General features: G+C 39.8%; 2 pseudogenes across 1 annotated transcript; both read right to left on the reverse strand.

Moving 5' to 3' along the window:
- Positions 1-77: 77 nt before the first annotated feature.
- On the reverse strand, positions 78-1,089 carry LOC102872382 (annotated as a pseudogene). Its single transcript, XR_438996.1, has one exon. The product of XR_438996.1 is annotated as a protein O-linked mannose N-acetylglucosaminyltransferase 1 (beta 1,2-) pseudogene (transcript).
- Positions 1,090-8,271: 7,182 nt separating this feature from the next.
- Positions 8,272-8,830, reverse strand: LOC102849176 (annotated as a pseudogene).
- Between the last annotated feature and the right edge of the window lie 509 nt (positions 8,831-9,339).

Below are 9,339 nucleotides of genomic sequence, written 5' to 3' on the forward strand. Positions count from 1 at the left end.
CAACCCCTGCCTGTGCCTACAAAATCCTACAGGATGGCGCAAAGGGCTAGCCTGCCTGGGAGTACATAGTACCCAGCCCTGCAGGGTCTTGGAGGAGGTCTCATGTTTGCTCTGCAGCTCCTGGGGCCCCCTCTTCCTTTGGGGGTGGCTCCAGGAATATGGGGGTGACTGATGGTGGTTTCTTCACTGAGTAGGGGGAGGCTGGGACTCCCACCACAAGGAAGTGGTTCTTCTTCCGAAATAACCTCCCCAGTCCCCGATGGTTTCCCCGTACATCTAGGTTCCAGATATGGAGGCACTTGGCAAGCTGGGTCCAGGTGGTGAAGTCATCATCTTTCTCCATAAAATAAGGGCACATAGGTGTGACCTTCCGTATCTGGCAATAAAGAGTCTTCCCAAGGGTTTTTGCTGTGATCCAGGACCTCAGCCTCACTGAGTAGTCTGTGAAATTTCCACTTCATAAGCTTCCTTCTTCAAGCTGTCCACATTCCTAAGCTGGACACCTGGAACTGTGTTGAACTTGTGCTTCTTGAAATAGGCTTCATGGAAGTCGCCATTCATATTGAGGTCAACAATGCCAAAGTGGTAAGATCGGGAAATGTCAGGGATGATGCACTCTCGGCCCCGGCGTTGTTCAGGCATCCGCATCCACATGTCCCAGTCCCAGAGCTTTTCTGGTGTGGGCCACTTAGGTCCAAGTTCCTCTCTATACAAGGATTTCCTGAGTACCCAGCCCAATCCAGGCATGGTCTCCACTCGGTACAACAGTGCTGGGTCTTCAGCCATGTGTTCATATCCCTGGTCATTCCAGGTTGAGATGCAATACAGGCTGTTATCCTCCTCCAGCAGGTGGATGGATTGGCTTAAGAAGCTGAAGAAATCTACAGCAATGTCCAAGTCCTCTTCCAGAACCACAGCAAATTTGGCTTCTGGAAACAGGTTGAAAGTGGCAGTGAGGCTGGTCTTGTAGTGCTGAGATACACGGGCATTCTTGATGCTGATGGGAGTATGCTGAATGCCCCTCAGACCAAACAGTGCCATGACATCCATTGGTTCCTCATAGTAACCGTCGATGAAAACTGTTATCATCCACTCAGCACATCTTCATCCTTCTGCTTCCATTCTCCTTCACCTCTTGGATTTTCATACTCATTCTATAATAATAGTTTTATAAATTTTTGTCCTTGAGGGGCTGAGTTAGTTCACTCAGCGTAATGTTCTTCAGTCTCTCCCAAATTAGGTGGTAATTTACAAAAATTATTGTTCCTGTCTTTTATGTAATATTAAACTGTATGAATGTACCATAATTTCTCAATCCATTAGTTTGTGTTTGGACATCTGGGCTGCTTCCATGTTGTTGTGATGGTGAATAACGCTGCTAAGAACATTGGTGTACAAGTCTCCGTTTGTGCTTCAGTTCTCATTTTCCTAAGGTATATTCTAAGCACTGAAATCTATGTTCAGCTTTCTGAGGAAGTGCCAAACTGCCTTCTAGAATGGTTGTATCATTTTACCTTCCCACCGACAATGTGTAAGAGTTTCCGTCTCACCACATCCTCTCTAACATTTATTACTTGATGCCCTGTTAAACTTTGCCACTGCTACTGGAGTAAGATGGTATGTCATTTTGGTTTTGGTTTCCATCTCTCTGATTGCCAGTGATTTTCAGCATTTCCTTATGTGTCTGCTGGCCATTTGAATATCTCCCTCTGTGAAAATTCTTTTCTTTTGTTCTTGTTTTTTTGTTGTTTTTTTTTTGGGGGGGGGTGGGGTTTTGACCTTGTTGGAAAAGGTTTTTTATGTGTACAGGGATTTAATCTTTAAAAGATCCCATTTATCAGTTTTATCCTCTTCAGATTGTGCATTTAGCAGTTTTTTTTTATATCACAGAGTAGGTCTTCTAATCTTGATCCCAGTTTGTCTTTTATAAACTAACTATATGGGTTTGGGGTTTATTCCCAGGTCTCTGATATACCTTGAGTATATTTCTGTGTTTGGTGTGAGAGGATCCTGTTTCAGCTTTTTGCAGGTAGAAGTCCAGTTTTACCAGCACCACTTGTTGAAGAGGTTGTGATTTCCCCATTAGATAGCTTTGATGTCCTTGTCAAATACCAGTTGACCATAAATAGCTGGGTCTATTTCTGGGTTCCTAATTCTGTTCCATTGGTCTGTGTGCCTGTCATTGTATCGGTATCATGCTGTTTTGGTTACCACTGCTATGTAGCAGGTTTTAAGGTCAGGGAGTGTGCTATGCCTCCAACCTCATTTTTGTTTTTCAGAAGTACTTTGCTTATTTGAGTTCTCTTGTCTCTCTAATGTGACAATTCCCATTTCGATCTCCTTGAAAAAGGAATTTGATATCTGGATTGGGATTGTGTTGAACATGTAGATTTCACTTGATAGGATTGTCATTTTCATGATATAGAGTCTTCCTATCCATGAACAGGGCACCTTTTTTCCATTTATTTAGGTCTTTTATTGTATCTTGCAGAAATGCTTTGTAGGTTTTTTTGTTTTTTTTTTTTAATAGAGATTTTGTATCTCTAATTAGGTTCACTCCCAAGTATCTCAATTTGTGGTTGGCTATTGTAAATGGTATTGCTTTCTTGATTTCTTTCTCTGAGTTCTCTTTGTTAATGTAGAATACTACTACTGATTTTTGGATACTGATCTTATATCCTGTCACTCTACTAAACTGGCTTACTAACTTTAGCTTTTGGGGGGGTTTTGGTTGAGTTTTTGGGGTTTTCTGTGTATACTATCATATCATCTGTATATAGCAACAATTTAACTATTGAGATGATATCTCATAATCGTGATTCGCATCTCTCTGACAGATAAGGATCTCAAACATTTCTTCATGTATTTGTTTGTCATTTGAATGTCTCTTTGGCAAAGTGTCTATTCATATCCTGTGCCCATTTTGTAATTAGGTTGTTTGCCTTTTTCTTGTTGACATACTGGAGTATTCTATAAATTTTAGATATGAGTCCCTTATCAGACATATCATTGCCAAATATTTTTTCCCCTGTCTGTGGTTTTACTTTTTATTCTGTTGAGGAAGGTTTTTGATGTGCATAGGGTTTTCATTCTTAGAAGGTCTCATTCATCTGTTTAATTCTGTCTTGGCTGTAGTTTTCTTATTATGCTACGAAGACTGTTCATGCTGTGTATTAGGACTTCCAGAGTTGTTCCTAGCATTTCTCTGATGAAATTTATAGTCTTTGGTTTTAATCCTAGGTCCCTGATCTAGGTTGAGTTGTTTTTTGAGTATGATGTGAGGTTTGAGTCTTGCTTAAGTTTTCTACAGATGATTTTCTACTTTTGTCAACACAATTTGTTAAAGAGGCTGCCATTTTCCACTTAACTAATTTCATCTCCTTGTTAAAAATCAGTTGTCTAGAACAATGCTGTTTTGGTTTCTACCATTGTATAGTAGGTTTTGAGGTCAGAGAGTGCTATGCCTCCTACTTCATTTTTGTTTCACAGAAGTGTTTTGCTTATTCGGGATCTCTTACCTCTCTAAAAATCTTGACATGTTGCCTTTCAATCTCCTTGAAAAATTAATTTGTCTCTGTATTGGGATTGTATTGAACATGTAGTTTGCTTTCAGTAGTTTTGTCATTTTCACAATATTGGGTCTTCCTATCCATGAACAGGGCACATTTTCCCATTTAAGTCTTTTATTGTGTCTTGCAGAAATGTTCTATAGTTTTCTTTACATAGATTTTTTTATATCTTTAGTTAGATTCACTCCCTAGTATCTCAATTTGTGGTTGGCTATTATAAATGGTATTGCTTTCTTGGTTTCCTTCTCTGAGTTCTCTTTCTTGCTGTCCAGGAATCCCACTGATTTTTGGTTATTGATCTTGTATCCTGTCACTCTACTAAACTGGCCTACTAACTCTAACAGGTTTTTGTTGTTTTTGTTGTTGTTGTTCAGTCTTTGGGGTTTTCTGTGTATACTATCATCTTATCTGCATATAGTGACAGTTTAACCATCTCTTTGCCTATCTGGATGCCTTTTATTTCCTTCTCTTGCCGTATTGCCCTAGCAAGCACTTCCAATACTATATAGAATAGAGATGGTGACACTGGGCATCCTTGATTCGTCTACTATCAGTCTTTCTCCATTTACAATGATGTTGGCTCTTGGTTTTGCATATACAGTCAAATAATGGAACAGAATTAAGAACTCAGAAATAGACCCAGCTATCTATGGGTCAACTGATATTTGACAAGGAAATAAAACCTATCAAATGGGGAAATGACAATCTTTTCAACAAATGGTGCTGGTAGAATTATACTGCTACCTGCAGAAAGCTGAAACAGGATCTACATCCCACACCAAACACAAAAATCAACTCAAGGTGGATCATAGACCTGGGAGTAAAGCCCAAAGCCATAAAGTTCATAAGAGACAAACTGGGATCATTAGAAGGCCTAGTCTACATTATAAGAGACTGCCAAATACAGTCAGAAATGTATAATCTGAAGAGGACAAAATTGATGAATGAGACATTCTAAATATTAAATCCCTGTGTGTGTCAAAAACTTTTTCCAACAGGGTCAAAAGAAAACCTACTGACAGAGAACAAACATTTGGCAATACCATCTCATAATGAAAGCTTACAGAATAAGCCTGGGCCTCCAGAAGAAAAAGACTGATAACCCAATTAAAAAATGGGGGAAAGACATGGAAAGAATTTACACAGAGGAAGATATTAGAATGGCCAACAGACAAATGAAGAAATGCTGAAGATCACTGGCAATAAGAAAGATGCAAATCAAAACCACATGGAGATACCATCTTACTCCAATAGCAGCGGCAAAGTTTAACAGGGCATCAAGTAATAAATGTTGGCGAGGACGTGGGGAGATAGGAACTCTTACACATTGTTGGTAGGATTATAAAATGATACAACCATTCTGGAAGGCAGTTTGGCACTTCCTTAAAACGCTGAACATAGAAATTCCATGACTCAGCTATTCCACTTCTTAGAATATACCCCAAGAAAATGAGAACCGAGGCACAAGTGGAAACTTGTATATCAATGTTCAGAACAGTTGCAAGACCATAAAAACAGCCCAAATGTCCAACTACAATCGAATGGATTGAGAAATTATGGTACATTCACATAGTGGAATACTGCTCAGCATGCAGGAGTAATGATTTTGTAAATTACTCTCTAATTTGGGAGGGACTGGAGAACAACATGCTGAGTGAACTAACTCAGTCCCATAAGGACAAATACCGTATAAACCATTATTGTAGAATGAGTATGAGGATCTAAGGGCAGGGGGAGGGTGGAAGCAGAAGAGTAAGGATGGATGGGGAGGGGGATTAGTCATAGGATCATACAATTTAGTGGTGGGAGAAGTGAAGGAAATGGGAAAGATCCAGTGTGAAAAACAATGTATTTGAACTTTGTAAACAAACCAGTATAGATTTTTTTAAAAAAAAATCAGTTGCCCATAGGCAGATGAGTTGATTTCTGGGTTCTCACTTCTATTTCATTTATTTATGTCTCTGTTGCTGTACCAGTATCATGCTGCTTTGACCACCAAAGCTGTATAGGAGAATTTGTGATCAGGGAATGTGATGTCTCCTACCTTGCTTCTATTTTTCAATAGCATTTTCCTTATTTGAAGACCTCTTTCCATTCCAGATATAATTGGAAATTGCCTTTTCCACATTGTTGAAGAATGGAATTGGTAACTCTATTGAGATTGCGTTGAACTTGCAGACTGCCTTTAGAAGAGTTGTCATTTTCATGATATTGAGTCTTCTTATCCATGAACATGGTATATTCCTCCATTTCTGTAGGTCTCTTTTTGTTTCTTGTAGTAATGTTTTGTAATGTTCTTTGTGTAAGTCTTTTGTGGCTCTAGTTAGATTTGTTTCTAAATATTTTAGCTATTGTAATTGATGTTATTTTTCTTAGCTTTGTTTCTATATTCTCTTTGTCACTGTAGTAGAATCCAACTGATTTTTGTATGTTGATCTTGTATCCTCCTAATTTGCTGAATTGTTGACTATGTCCAAGAGTTTTCTCAGTGAATCTTTAAAGTTTTCTAACAATACTATCATATCATCTGCATGTAAAGATAGTTTTACCTCCTCTTTGCCAGTTTGTTTACCTCTTATTTCCTTCTCTTGCCTTACTGATCTTGGTAAGACTTCCAACACAGTATTGAATAGGTAAAGTGATAATGTGCATCCTTGCCTAGTACTTGTTCTCAAGGGAAATGCCTTTAATCTCCCTCTATTGAGAACGATGTTGGCTCTTGTTTTGGTATATACACTTTGTCACTCTGTCAAAGAAATTCCTCTCTATTCCTAATTTTTTAAATTTTATTTTATGCTGGTTTACATACAAAATTCATATGTTGTTTTTCACATCAGATTTTTCCCCTTTTGTTTATGCATCCTTTTGTTTATACGTCCCTCCCTTCACCCATCAACTTGTGTGATCCTATGATTAAGTCACCCCCACCCCTTGGATCCTCGTATTTGTTCTACGATAATGGTCTTATACAGTATTTGTCCTTAGGAAACTGAGTTAGTTCACTTAGCATAATGCTCTTAAAAGCATAAAAGTCTCTTGTTCTGTTTGGCCCCTGGGATGGCCCTGCAGCTACGGAGGCAAGAACCCTCAGGTGGAGGTACCTGTAACCCCAGAGACACCTCTGTCCTGTCTCCCTAGAAGCAATAGAGAGTGCTCACTAGGCACAGAGCCCCACCTCTCCTGATCTTTACTCCTACACTTACATCTTCCTTTGTCTCTGATGTGGCTGGAGATCAGGACCACTCCCTTGGGTAGCCTGTATGCAGAGGTTCACAGGTCAGCCTTGTGTCGCAGAGAGCTACAAAAATCTTTTCCCTCTGCCCCAAGTTCTGCACACTAAAGTCTCTTGTCCTGTTTGGCCCCTGGGATAACCCCACAGCCACAGAGGCAAGAACACCCAAATGGAGATACTTATAACCTTAGGGATGCCTCAGACTTTTCTCTCCACAATGGAGAGTGCTTCCTCTAGGCTCCTCTGTTCCTATTTTGTTGAATCTTTTAATCAGGAAGGGTTGTTGGATTTTGTCAAAGGCCTTTTGTGTATCATTTGACTGGATCATGTGGATCTTGTTCTTTGTTTGGTTAAAAAGATGAATTATATTGTTTTTCTTATGTTGAACTATCCTTGCATACCTGTTGTGAATCCCACTTTGTCATGATGAATATTTTTGATGTACTACTGTTCAATTCTATTGGCTAGGATTTTATTGAGGATTTTTACATCTATGTTCATGAAAGATACTGGTCTATGGTTTGCTAATTAGTGGTGTTTTTACCCAACTTTGGAATCAAGGATATGTTTACTTCACAGAATGAGCTTGGGAGTATTCCCTCTTTTGCTGTTTTCTGAAATACTTTATATAGAATTGATGACAGCTCTTCTCTGAATGATTGATTAAATTCACTAGTAAAACCATTTGGTCTAGGGTTTTTTTGGCTGGAAGTTGTTTTATAACCTGTTCAATTTCTTCCTTTGTAATGTGTCTGTTCAGGCCTTCTACTTCAGTCTATGTCAATTTGGTTGGGCTGTGAGTTTCTAAGTATTTGTCCATTCCTTTTAGGTTTTCATACTTTTCTGAGTATAGTTTTTCATAATATTCCTTTTTTTTTCGTATGCCCACAAGCTGGAACCATACCTCAAGAGAGTTTTTAGAGGTAGTTAATCACAGAAGAGGAGATTGCCAATCCTCCTGCATAGCAGCTTGTAGATTTGAACTGCATGCCTCCAGGATTGCAGCACAACTTCTTATCACTAGACCAATAGAGCTCCATCTTTAACATTCCATTATTAATCTTTTTATTTCAATTAGTTCTATTGTGATACCACCCCTTTAATCTTTTATTCAGATTATTTGTGTCATTTTTTTCTTTTCCTTGGTTAACTTTGCTAGTGGTTTGTTGATTTTATTGACCTTTTTCAAAGAACCAACACCTGGTCTTATTAACAGCTTCAATTATTGTTGTTTTCTATTCCATTTATTTCTGCTTTGATTTTTTTTAGAGCAAAGTATTTATTTTCAGTATAAAAATGTCCAGTAGGTGGATGTCAAAGTGGGCAGAGGCAGATGCCTAAATAGGAGGTCCGCAAGGTGGACTTTCCCAGCCCCAGCAGTCTTTCGATCTCTTGTGTAGGCCTCAGGCGAGTCCCAGGTAAACTATAGGTCCAGGATGAAAACAGTAAGAGGGGTCAGAGGTGCAAGGCTCAATGGCAGAGCAGAGGAGGGTCAGCAGAGGTCATGAGAAGTCCAGAATCCAAGGTCAGGTCTGGTCGAAGTTGAGTTTCTCAGCTGGAGGAGTTTCTCCCAGCCCTTCAATATCCATTAGGTCCCTGTTGGCGTCAGTCACTCAGAACACAGACTGTCATGTCGCCTTCTGCTTCTTTATGGGGGGCCTCTGGCCTCAGGGACAATGGAGCTGCTGGGTGGGGAGGCTGCTGGAGGAGGCGCCAGAATACCAGATGCCTCTTTCTTGGGCCCTTTCTTAAGTGATTTGTTTGGAAGGGGGATGCTTGAGTCTTGATGCACCTTTCATTTCACAGTGGCCTTTTTATCTAAGCCCTGGACGACGCAGCTGATGTGATTAAGATCGTCCCCAAATCGCTTCACAGCAGCCCTCAGCATCTCTATTTCCGTCTCCTTCCACTTTGCACCCGCGGTCAAAGAGTCAGCCACGAGACGCAGCTGCATCTTCAGCTCCCCGAGCATCGTGAAGGTGGAGCCCGCCGCGGAGATCTCTCCGACCTTGGTGGACGCTGACATCATGTCCCCGCGCGTCTCTTCAAGGAGATGGTGCCGCCGCCACCACAGAAGCCTAGACCACAAACAACCCTGTGGCTGCACAGCTCCGGCCCCTGTGGAGGAAGTCCCGCCTGTTTTGATTTTTATAATTTCCTTCTTTTAGAGTTTGTCAGGTTTTCTTATTGTTCTTTTTCTACTTCTTGGAGATGTTGGGTTAAATAACCTATTATTATTTTTTCTTCCCTTTTGATGTATTATAGCTATGAACTGACATTTTCATTCCCATTTGTTTCAAGAAATTTTATTTCCCCTTTTCTTTTCTTTTCTACTTATGTTCAAGCAGGTGTTGTTCAGGGTCCAGGTTTATAGGGTTTTTTCTCCTTTATCCTCTCGTTGAGTCTATCTTTGTAGCACTGTGGTCTGAGAAAATGCTCTGTATTATTTTGAAATCTTTTAATTTATTGAGGCTTACAATGTGGCCTAAAATATGATCTATAACAGAAAAATTCCTTACACACTCCATAACAATGTAC

Source organism: Elephantulus edwardii, unplaced genomic scaffold (genome assembly GCF_000299155.1).
Source record: "Elephantulus edwardii isolate Elephantulus edwardi_28Jun2011 unplaced genomic scaffold, EleEdw1.0 scaffold00249, whole genome shotgun sequence".
Taxonomy (NCBI): Eukaryota; Metazoa; Chordata; class Mammalia; order Macroscelidea; family Macroscelididae; genus Elephantulus; species Elephantulus edwardii.